We start from the raw sequence: 12,171 nt of genomic DNA on the forward strand, positions 1-12,171 counted from the left end.
AAAACATTCAAGCACTATAAAATCAAACTCATAAAAAAAACATAGAAAACAAGATACCACAATTTTTTTTTAATTGATTGATCTTTTAAATGATAAATTAAGCATGATCTTAAAAACCATTCATAGATCATTTCATGTAGATGGACTCCATGTTAGGTGAACATGATTTATGTCTACCATTTAGTATCAAAGGAGCCTATCAAAACTTTAGTGTTACATGGAATTAGGGATACTCATTATTGTGTCTTTATCTACTCAAAATTGTTGCTAAATCCAAAAAAAAAATTAGTTGAAAGCGAGAATTTATTATTATTGAGAACTTTGCTTATGAAACTTTAGCCTAAAATATTTTAGGGAGTTTTAAAATAATTATAATTATATTTTTTTCCTTTGAATGGAACTTTGAATCATTGAAAAGGCAACCATTATAATTTTTTGAAAAAATAAACAGTAAAACGAAACTTTGAATCATTGAACAAACAAACTTTATCGAAAATAAAATCTCTTATTTACCACTCTCGTGAGTCCACTTGAAACACGCATGAAACGAGTGGTTTAGTGGACGGAGGTGGGCGGAGCTTATATCAAAACGACGCAAAACAAGGGGCCCCGACTGTATTGCGTTTGGGGTTGTCTACCGCGGTTTACCATCTCCTTTTCTGCTTCGTCATCTCACGCCGCTGTTTTTCAAATCTCAAAAGCAGTGGATTGTTGCTTCCTTCCCAGCTGTTGGGTTTTTAAGAAACAAATAACATAAAAGCCTGTAACTTGAATCTCTTTCACTGCACATACATAGATTATATGGATTGCCACGCTATTGTAGCAGATCTGGCATGTGATCAGGCGGAGTACTCGGGCGATGACCACAACCCTCCAAAATCAGAGTCTGATCAGAAGCAGCAGGTCCTGGGCCAACTAATAACTCCCCTAAGGTTTTGATCTGCCACAACAACATTTTTGTTTCATAACAATAGCTAATTGTCTGTATATTAGAATTAAAGGGTTACTGTGAGAACTTGTTTCTGATGTAATTGATTGGATTTGCATTGCAGAGTAAGTGTTTTGTGTTTTGCATGCGTTCAACCTCGGTGGGAGAGCGAGTGGAACTTCAGTATAGAAGATATGGTACCCTTCAACAACATCAAGAACAAATCATCATCAGTTAAAACAGGAGATTTGATGAATGAGAAAGACAAAGGAAGCGAAAGCCAAAAGATGCAGAAGAGGATGGGAAGGGTAATCTATCACAGGCCAATTCGTCTTCTTCTTTCTTCTTGAAAGAATCAACCGCCACACAGTCTTAGGGTTTGCCGGAGATAAAGTTGTTCAAGAGCCTCCTGTGCTTCTTTCTGCTTGAAAGAATCAAGCGCCACACTTTCTTTCCACCCTGCTTTTTAGGGTTGGGGTGGATAGTTTAGAGGAGTTAAAAGTTGTTTAAGGCTCTGGATTTGAATCTGGTATTCATCGTTCTGACAAAGCCTCTTCTTGACTGAAGAATGTTTTCCTGTGTTTTCGTTCTGGTTGAGATTTTTAATTTATGGTATATATATTGGAGAATAGTTTCTGTGATATGGGGTACTAACTCAAATAACTGTGACTAATGCTCATGGTTCTTTGAGTTATCATTGAATAAGAGTATAATATTTCTGTCAAATACTATTTTTTGGCAACAGTATATTTTCGTCAATGGTTTATGATTCAACAGTGATTTAAAAAGTCGGCATTTTGATGAATGCGTTACAATGAGTTTACTTCGGGAGGTGTAAGTCAATTTTCCATTGAAGAAGTTACTTTCACAAGTCAATGGACGGATAAGTCACCTCCAACAGCTTTCAGATTCCCTACTCATTGTTTTCACATTGCTCGTCCACATAACCTTTTGATGGTGTTTTTTTTTCCATTGAAAGATTTTTATTTTTACTAAAATTTATTTTTAAAAGTTTGTGTGGCTAGCTTAGCTTAAGTGAACATGACGTGGAATGAAGTCTCACCAAATCCGAGATTTTTGGTTTGAATCTTGTACTACTCTCCCCCGCCAGGTGAATAATGGACATGTAAAAGAAAAAATGAGAGAATCCTACTAAACTTAACAAAAAAAAAGAAGTTTTTAAAAAAGATCTTGGGTTTAATCTTGTACTACTCTCTCCCGCGGGGTGAATAATGGACATGTAAAATAAAAAATGAGAGAATCCTACTAAACTTAACAAAGAAAAATTATGTTTTTAAAAAATCAATTTATGTTGTTAAATTTTATTAGTACCATAAAAAGAATAGTGGATTATAAGGAACAAGTTAAATTTTATTGGTACCATGAAAGGGGATACTTGGTCACAGGGAACAAGTCATTCACTTAGTGAGACAAGAAACTCCAAATTATTTTGAAATAAACTTGCGAATCAATGTCATTTTACTTTACCTAGTTCATTTTTTTGTTTGTTTTTGTTTTTTTTATATAATATATATTTTTGTTATAAACAATTTCTATCTTTAACATTTCTCTTTAACATTTCTCTTTTAATTATAAAGTTTAAATTTGAAATTTATGAATGATTTAGATACATATTTTTGTATAAAAATATTAACTTTCTAAATTTGAAATTTAATAAATAAATTTAAAATCTAGTGAAATCAACTCAACTTATTTATAAATTTATAAAGGATTTGGATGCACATTTTTGTATAAAAAAATTAACTTTCTAAAATAATTAAGATTGACTTAAGAAGCACTGAACTGTTCAGCCAGACGACTCAATAAAATTTTCCACTTGCCCGTCAACTTCCTAACCTGGGCTCAAACCCGTTCTTTCGTCTCCCAAGGCTGTCGAGACGAAACAATGCAAGACACGTGTCAATGACGGGCTATGTACTCACATATAACATGAAGCGGATGGATTACTGGGTGGTGCCAGGTGGGCACTGGATCAAGGCATCTCATAACAAGGGGCCCCAATGGTCTTCGTTTGCAGCGGTTCTCCTCCTTTAAATTTTACGATTTCCTCCTCTTCGCTGTTATCTCACGCCACTTTATCTGAAATCTCAAATCTGTGGATGGTTTCTTCCTTCCCGGCTGCTGGGTTCTCTCTAAACGAAAAATAAGATAAAAAAAGCTGTAACGTAATACAATATTCTCCCCCAGTCGCAATTTGGATTTCTTTTTTGCATTTTTTCTACCTCAATTTTTTTTATAAATAATAATTTTTTTTTAGAGAAATATTGTAATGAGATATGACATGTGAGATTGTAAAAAATGTTAAATTAAAAAAATAATGTTGATTTAATTTAAAAATAAATAAGGGTTACATAGTTGATTTGAAATGGCACTAAAGGGTTTTTTGTCAGCTTACAAGAATATCTTTCACTCCAAAGCTTATTAATTTCCAAGATCTAGCTTATGATTAATTAATTGCAGAATTAAAAGTACTTGAAAGAGGTGTATGTGGTGCTTCAAGTTTATCTGCTTAAATTGATATGAAATGCATATAACAGTAAATAAAGCAGCAATAAGCAATTACACATAACATCAATATAATATGGAGTTCACCTTGATATCTTGGGCTACGTCTCCTTGAGCTCTAATCAACTCAATTAGGCTCTTTAGGATTATGGTTGAATTCTTTTCCAAGCTCTACGCTTAACTCCATTGGTTTACCACTGAACCTATGGGTATAGAATACCATCTTATCCCGCTGGTTGTCCATAGTCTGCAGACAAATCTAGGCTTCTCTGGACTAGATTCTTTCACTCAACGCTTCGGGCTATCTTGAACTCTTGGCTTGCACCAACTCCCTCAGAATTCTTTCACTGTCTCTAGAGTTCCTTCTTCTGTCTTCGACACACATCGGACATCAGCAATAGCTTGATCATTTCGATCTCTTTGTTGTTCTGCCTCCAACCTTTGGTGGCTTCTGCCTTTGCTTTCGGCTCTGGCTCTTGGCTCTAGCTCTCAGGCTCTCGGCTCTTTGTTGCTATCAACCCTCTGGTTCTGCGCAGCTATCTTGAGCTCTGGCTCTATGCAGCTGCGAGCTCCTTGAAGGGAGTCTAACTTCTCTGGTGCTACATTTTTCTTTGAGCCCCCTCTGTCAATCGTGCTCTCTGGCTTTTGTGAGGCATCCTTCTGGATTTGCGACTTTATGCCTGTTCTTCTGCGTGTAATCATTCCTCTGTCTCTTCGACTGACCCTTTGGCTCACCGGCTCTGTGGCTCTGTGACTGGCCATCTGACTCTGTGGCTCTATGGCTCTGCAACTCTCTGTGTATAATGCATTCCTGCATCATCGTTACAAAACGCCTGCTTACAAGATGGCATAATGATTTTAAAACAGGGAACAATACAAAGGAATTGGCGGGCACGAACAACCCAGTCGTTTTTCCTTCCTCTGGCCGAAATAGCTAAATAACGGAATACACAGGAAAACGAATGCAAAAAACATCATCTGTCTTTTAGCCGGACTTCAAATAATATGCAATCGCCCCTATAAGCCTTTCAGGTCTGTCCTTTCATCGCATATCGCAATTGCTCTGTGTGTGGCCAAAAACCCAATACACGGGAAAATACAAAGAAATCCCGTAAATCCAGATTTCAAATGTTATGCAATCGCATATATAAACCCTATCGGGTCCACGCCCTGATCACTAATCGCAATCACATAGGTGAGAGGTCCAAGTCCATGGACTTAACAAAACAACGATGCGATATGCGCCATTGATCCTCCACCATCCGATTAAACTCGTGATCCAATGGTTCGGATACAATCGCATCATCGCTCATCGCAATATCGCATGTCAATAGCCCCTTTGTATGGTTGCGATCCTGATCGCCGATCGTCAATCGCTGATATTGGCGTATCACTATCGCTATCAGTGTGGGTCTATGTCTCGACTCCTCTGATCGCTCGATCGCCTGATCACGCTATTGCAAATCGCTTGCCCAAGGTTTCAATATTGCATGGTAGCCTATCTCCGATCCGATATATCGGAGATCGCTAATGGGGGTCCTTAAGGCCTGCTGCTCTGCCCTTTACACCTTTCCGATGTGATTTTCTTTAGAAAGCCTTTGTTTCTCTTAAGTCCCATTTAATAAGAAATTGCTTCATTTTCAAAGGACGATGAGCAATCTTCTTTTTACAATAACTTCTTCATCCGAAGTCCATTTTCGCTCATTCAAATTGCGTTAGGTTCAGAATGAAGAGATATTTGCAATGAGACTATTTCTAAGAACATCCTTTGACTTTCATTTTCCTCTGTGAGGAACATTTTTAGACTTGGAAGTCTATTTTAGATTCATTTTTTATTACACCTTCCCACTAAAAACAACTTTTGGTCTCCAAACGACTGATATACTGATATTTACAGTAAATGAGAGTAACAACACCCTCTTCTTTCAACCTTCATACACTTGCCTGCATGGCTAGTGCCTCTGAACCAAAACCTTTGAACACTCCCTTCTTGGATGTGCTTGTCTTCCTGGGAAGAACTGTCTTCCTCCCTGACTTCCTGCAGCTCTCTTGCTGAGAATGTTACAGAAGGTAGTTTGAACTTCTCTGCCTTGGTCATTGATCCCAAGTGGCTCAAACCAATGTGAAGTTACATCTGCTTCACAAAATTTTCATTTGTACCTGTTTGACACACTGTCAACAACAACTGTTAACAACAACAACTGCATGGCCTAAACTCCTACTTCAACAAAAGAAACAAATTTCACATCTTGTGAACACCTCCATGTCTTTACATCTGCATTTACAAATGATGGACTAGATAACAAGCTCGATATTACATGCATGTTTACAACAAAGTAATCAACCCTTCAAGTTAATCACACATATATGTTCAAATACAAGGAAATCATCAACATCCCTGTGGTCATGCATATCATGCTTATGCATGCATTTCATCTTTCAACTTTCACTTAAGCACACTATACTTTCGAAGCTGAAATAAATATAATGTTGCAGCAATAAAGTGAGTCTGCATACTCAACTTTTCCATCCACCTTCTTGGTAGAATCCTGCAACTTGAATCTCATTAAAAAGGAAATGCAAATAAATGCATCAAATCAAAGGACATGCAATCTTTAATTGGATAAGAACTCTAACCATTTCTTACCAATCCATTTGAAAGGTCCTTCCCTTGTCTGTACATCAGCAACAACATGTGAATCACTCTGAAACAAATCATTCATGGAATCTTTCTTTCCATTCCTGCCATTTTCTCTTTCCACCCTCTTCAAGTTTCGTGGAAGCGTTGTTGGATTCAGAGTCCAACATTTTGCAGCAATATGTCATTACTTATGGTAGTAAGTGAAACACATGTGCATCTCCTCAACAACATGATTTGCCTTGTCCAATGGACCTTTGGCTTCTTGCTTTTTTTCCTTCCAAATTTTCTTGCTTGTGGCCATTCCCTTCCAACATCTAGAAACAATATGGTTACCCAAACCACAAAAGAAACAAGCAATTCTTTTCCCGTGTTTATATGGAAATTTATCATGCTTAAAACAATAAAAAAGAATGTGTTTAGAACTAGATTTATACGTTTCTTTTTCACCTTTATTGCCTTCATGAGGAAGTGAATTGAATGAAGAAGTCACTCCCTTCAGAACACCATCAACCTCTTCAATGGTTTTAGAGTTTCCACAACTCTCTAGTTCATGTGTATGCTTATGAACACCTTCTTCCTGAAAATGATGTTTCGAGCTATTGCCTTCCCCAAGAATACAATATTCACAATCTTAAGGTAGAAGACTCGCAATGAAACTCCTTTTTGGAGCTGTTTCAATGGTCTTCATGGCAGCTTTGGAACTTTCTCTATAAGACTGTCCATAGCCAAGACCCAAATACTTAGGCCTTTCCTCAACTATTATTGGCTCAACAATACCCTGTGCATGTTTGCCCAAGCCTTTTCCTTCATAGCTCATCTTAGACATTAATTTGGAACCTGTGCCTCTAGTATGTTTTTCAAAAAAAACCAATATAAACATTCTTAGAGGAAATTGAAGACAAACTGGAATTATTTACCTCTTCTTCAACTTGATATTTGACTAAGGCTTCTTTGGCAACAAAGAGTTGTGTCTCCAACTCATGCATCCTTTCTAGGTTCATATTTGCAATATGAAGTTCTCTCTCCATTTCCTGCAATTTGTCAGAAAGAAATTGTTTCTCTTCCTTCATGGAATTCAACTGCTTTCTAAGCCTGGTGCTCTTCCTTCCATCCTCATACATTTATCCCACCATATCCATCATGGTGAACAAGTCTTGCTTCATGTCTTCATCAAAGAATCTTGTGAAGAAAGAAGAATTTGAGGACTCACTTGTAGAAGTTGTCATTATCAGAATGAACAAAAGAACTTCAAACAAGATTAACAAAGAGCTTATTCAAGCGGCTTTTTGCAACAAACCTCTTGTGCTTTAAGGATTGCTTTGAGGTCCTTTGGGATAAGAAGAATGCCTTCAGCCCTTCTTCCTTCTTGTCCTCTCCTGGACTTAGCTATCAGTAGCTTTCCCTTCACTACTGCAAAATCAAACAACAGTGAGTTTACAAACAATCAAATAGCAAAATCCTTGCTACTGTTTGAACACTTTTCAAGTCAAACAAGCATATAATAGTACCACTTGCATCATGATACAATTTGTTCTGGTATAACTAGCTTTGATATCACCTTCTTTGAAGGTGGGGTTAATCAACCTTTGGCTTTGATACCACCTGATCTGAAATGGGGCACTAAAGGCTTCTTGTCAGCTTACAAGAACCTTTCCCACTCCAAATCTTATTAATTTCAAAAATCTAGCTTATGATTAACCAATTGCAAAATTAAAAGTGCTTGAAAGAGGTGTATGTCTTTGTTTGCGTTTAACTGTTAAGTGCTTCAAGTTTATTTGCTTAAACTGGTATGAAATGCATATAACAGTAAATAAAACAGCAAATACAATGTAGCAGTAAGAAATCACACATAACAACAATATAATATGGAGTTCACCCGATATCTTGGGCTACGTCTCCCTGAGCTCTAATAAACTCGATAAGGCTCTTTAGGATTATGGCTAAATTCTTTTACAAGCTCCACACTCAACTCCATCGGTTTACAACTAAACTTATGGGTTTAGAATACCATCTTATCTCGCTAGTTGTCGATACTCTGCAGATAGATCTAGGCTTCTCTGGACTAGATTCCTTCAATCAGCGCTCCGGGCTATCTTGAGCTCCTGCCTTGCAGCAACTCCCTCAGAATTCTTTCACTGTCTCTAGAATTCCTTCTTTTGTCTTCAGCACACATCGGATACCAGCAACAACTTGATCATTTCGATCTCTTTGCTATTCTTCCTCCAACCTCTGGTGGCTTCTGCCTCTGCTCTCGGCTCTGGCTCTTAGCTCTGGCTCTCTGGCTCTGGCTTTTAACACTAGCTCTCTGGCTCTCGGCTCTCTGCTACTATCGACTCTTTGGTTCTGCGTAGCTATCTTGAGCTCTAGCTCTACGCAGCTATGAACTCCGTGAAGGGAGTCTAACTTCTTTGCTGCTACATTTTTCTTTGAGCCCCCATTGTCAATCGTGCTCTCTGGATTTTGTGAGGCATCCTTCCTGCTCTGCGGCTTCCTGTCCATTCTTCTGTGTGTAATCATTCCTCTGTGTCTTCGACTAGCCCTTTGGCTCACCAGCTTTGTGGCTCTGCGACTGGCCATCTGGCTCTGTGGCTCTGTGGCTCTGCGACTCTCTTCGTATAACACATTCTTACATCATTGTTACAAAAAACCCGCTTACAACGTGGCACAATGATTTTAGAACAGGGACCAATACAAAGGAATTGGCGCGCACGGGCAACCCGGTTGTTTTTCCTTCCTCTGGCCAAAATAGCCAAATAATGGAATACACAGGAAAACACATGCAAAACACATCATTTTCCTTTTATCCGGACTTCAAATAATATGCAATCACCCCTATAAGTGTTTCGGGTCCATCCTTTCATCGCATATTGCAATCGCTCTGCATATGGCCAAAAACCCAATACACGATAAAATACAAAGAAATCCCATAAATCCGGATTTCAAATGTTATGCAATTGCATCTATAAACCCTATCGTGTCCGCGCCTTGATTGTTAATTGCAATCGCATAGGCGAGAGGTCCAAGTCCATGGACATAACAAAACAATGATGCAATATGCACCATTGGTCCTCCACCGTCCAATCAAACTCATGATTCAATGGTCAGGATACGATCGCATCATTGCTCATCGTAATATCGCATGTCAACGACCCCTTTGTATGGTTGTGATCCCGATCGCCGATATCGGCGTATCGCTATCGCTATCAGCCCCATTGCATTGACGTATTGCTATCGGCGTGGGTCTATGTCTCGGCTCATTTGATCGCCCAATCGCCGATCGCGCTATCGCAAATTGCTTGCCCGGGGTTCTGATATCGCATGGCAGCCTACCTTCGATCCGATATATCAGATATCACTAATCAGGGGTCCTTAAGGCCTGCTGCTCCGCCCTTTACACCTTTCCGATGCGATTTTATTTAGAAAGCCTTTGTTTCTCCTAAGTCCCATTTAATAAGAAATTGCTTCATTTTCAAAAGACAATGGGAAATCTTCTTTTTACAATAACTTCTTCATCTGAAGTCCATTTTCGCCCATTCAAATTGTGTTAGATTCAGAATGAAGAAATATTTGCAATGATAATATTTCCAAGAGCATCCTTTGACTTTCATTTTCCTCTGTGAGGAACATTTTTAGACTTAGAAGTCTATTCTAGATCCATTTTGGATCAATAGTAGTTAGTATCTATCGCTTATAATTAAAACAAAGATTTTATCATAAAAATAAAACAACTAATAAAATATTGTATTGTTGAAAGTTGTTGCCAAAAATTAAGAAATATGATTAACTAATAGTGTTTATATTAACAATATATATATATATATATATATATATATATATATATATATATATATATTAAAATTATTAAAATATGTTTTCAATATAATAGTAAGTAATCTTAAAAGTAAAAAAACTAAAAACAAAAACTTAGTAACTACTAAACAACCTATAATAAGACCTCAACCAAGCACCTTAAAAATAAATAAATTTAAATAATAATAATAAATAATAAAAGTTGAATTCCTAATCTTAAACTATGGGTTGTCAGAGCAAAAATGAATGAGTAATAATAAAACATAATAAATATATTAATTCAATTTATTATATTATATTTTATTTTTATTAATAAAATAAAAAGCTATATATATATATATACTTTGAGAAGTTTTTTTTTTTCCTCCAAGAATGAAGGTTTATGTGATTTATGATTAAAGCAAAACTCTTACGGATAAATCACATCAATGTTTTAGGATCCACGCGTTTGGAAATCCTAAGGTTCATCATTTCAGAAAAAATAGATAATGGGATCAACAAATTGCATAAATATAATAGGGATGCAACTATAAACTCCAAACGTTTATAAAATGAAATAATATTATAATAAATAGGAAAATTATATATATATATATATATATATATAAAAGCACCTTTCGTGAAATAAATAATGATTTCTCATATTTATAACTATGATTCAAAACTTTTTGTTTAAATTTAATCACTAAACATATAAATTAGAAATAAGAATATTTCTACATATAAAAATGTGAAATACATGTAAAATATTTACATAAATAATAGTTATAAATTAAGATACATTTTACAATATTAATTAAAATAATGATGAGTTATATTCCTAATTATAATATTTTAAAACTTCATATTTAAATTTAATTAAGAAACATAAAAAATGAATACTTAAACTCTTTTTCTAAGCACTTTATCTCTATATATAATATGTATATCATAGTAAAAAATTATAAAACATGTCAAAGAAAAATATGAGGCAAATATCCATGTAATTATATATATTATCTAGTTTACAGGGTGGAGGTATCAAATGCGGAACATTTATATTCATCTTAATTCCAAATTTACAAAATGCCCAAAGATATCAAAGGTGGATCCATCTCAATTCCAGATTTACGAAGTGCCCAAAGATATCAAACGTGGAACATTTCCTCAAGTTTTACACTTAAAACGAGGTTTGCATCTTGAGTGACTTAATCTGTCTCTATGGTTGGTAGATCCAAAGTTAACATGGATCTATGTTGGTATTTAATACATCACTAAAATTTCAAAACCACCTAAAGTCACCAAATAGTATTGATAATGAAGCTTCAAACTTGTGCATGATAGATTTGCCTAAAAAAATGTTGATCAAACTTTGTAAATGTATCCTTGGTAGATCCAGAGTTAAGATGGATCTGTTTGAGTATTTAATGCATCACTAAAATATTTAAAGCCGCCTAAAGTCACCAAATAGTATTGGTAATGAAGCTTCCAACTTCTGCATTATTTGTCTTAAGGAAATGCTTGATCAAACTTTGTAAGATTATCCTCGACTTTTTCATCCCTAGACCAACCCACAATCCATCTTTTAACAATTCATAAATGAGATGCATTTACACATCTGACACTAGGAATAGAATTTGAGAAAAATTGGAACTCCTTAAAGATAGGTCTTGAATTTTTATTTTTCATATTTCTCACCAACTTCATCCACTATAGACAAAATAAGAAGTCTCCCATAATTTTAATCTCATGTATCCCCTTTTCAAGAGCCAAAATTAGAATCAATTTTAAAGCAACAAGTTCACCCTTGTTATTTGAGCATCTACCTAAGCTAATTTAGAATTTTATCCAACAATCATAATAAATATATAGAATCACTCCAACACCTCCCTTAGGAGGATCACCTTTTGCAACCCATCCAAATAGGTTCAAACTCCCTCCTTATCACTGACTTCAAGACATATCATTCATGCAAGGCTTACATTTCCTTCTTGCTTAACATGTTTAAGGATATTGATCCCTCGAATAAAATAAAGGAAAGGAGATTTTGTTTTCCAATTGAAAATGTTTTCATTTCTAACTAGCAAAACACCCCAAATCACTATAAATAGAAGATCCTCATAACTAGAAAAAATGGGTTAAAAGTCCAATTTTTTTAAAGCATTCTCCACCTAATTTCAATCCTAGGCATTATTGATACATGATGCATCTTCAATGTTTCTCAAGATATAAATTAGATACTCGTAGTGGAGAAATACGTGTTATACATCCTCATCATGAAAAACAC

Source organism: Pinus tabuliformis, chromosome 7, assembly GCF_031772625.1.
Source record: "Pinus tabuliformis cultivar Carrire ecotype Pingquan chromosome 7, CPIR1, whole genome shotgun sequence".
NCBI classification, from domain to species: Eukaryota; Viridiplantae; Streptophyta; class Pinopsida; order Pinales; family Pinaceae; genus Pinus; species Pinus tabuliformis.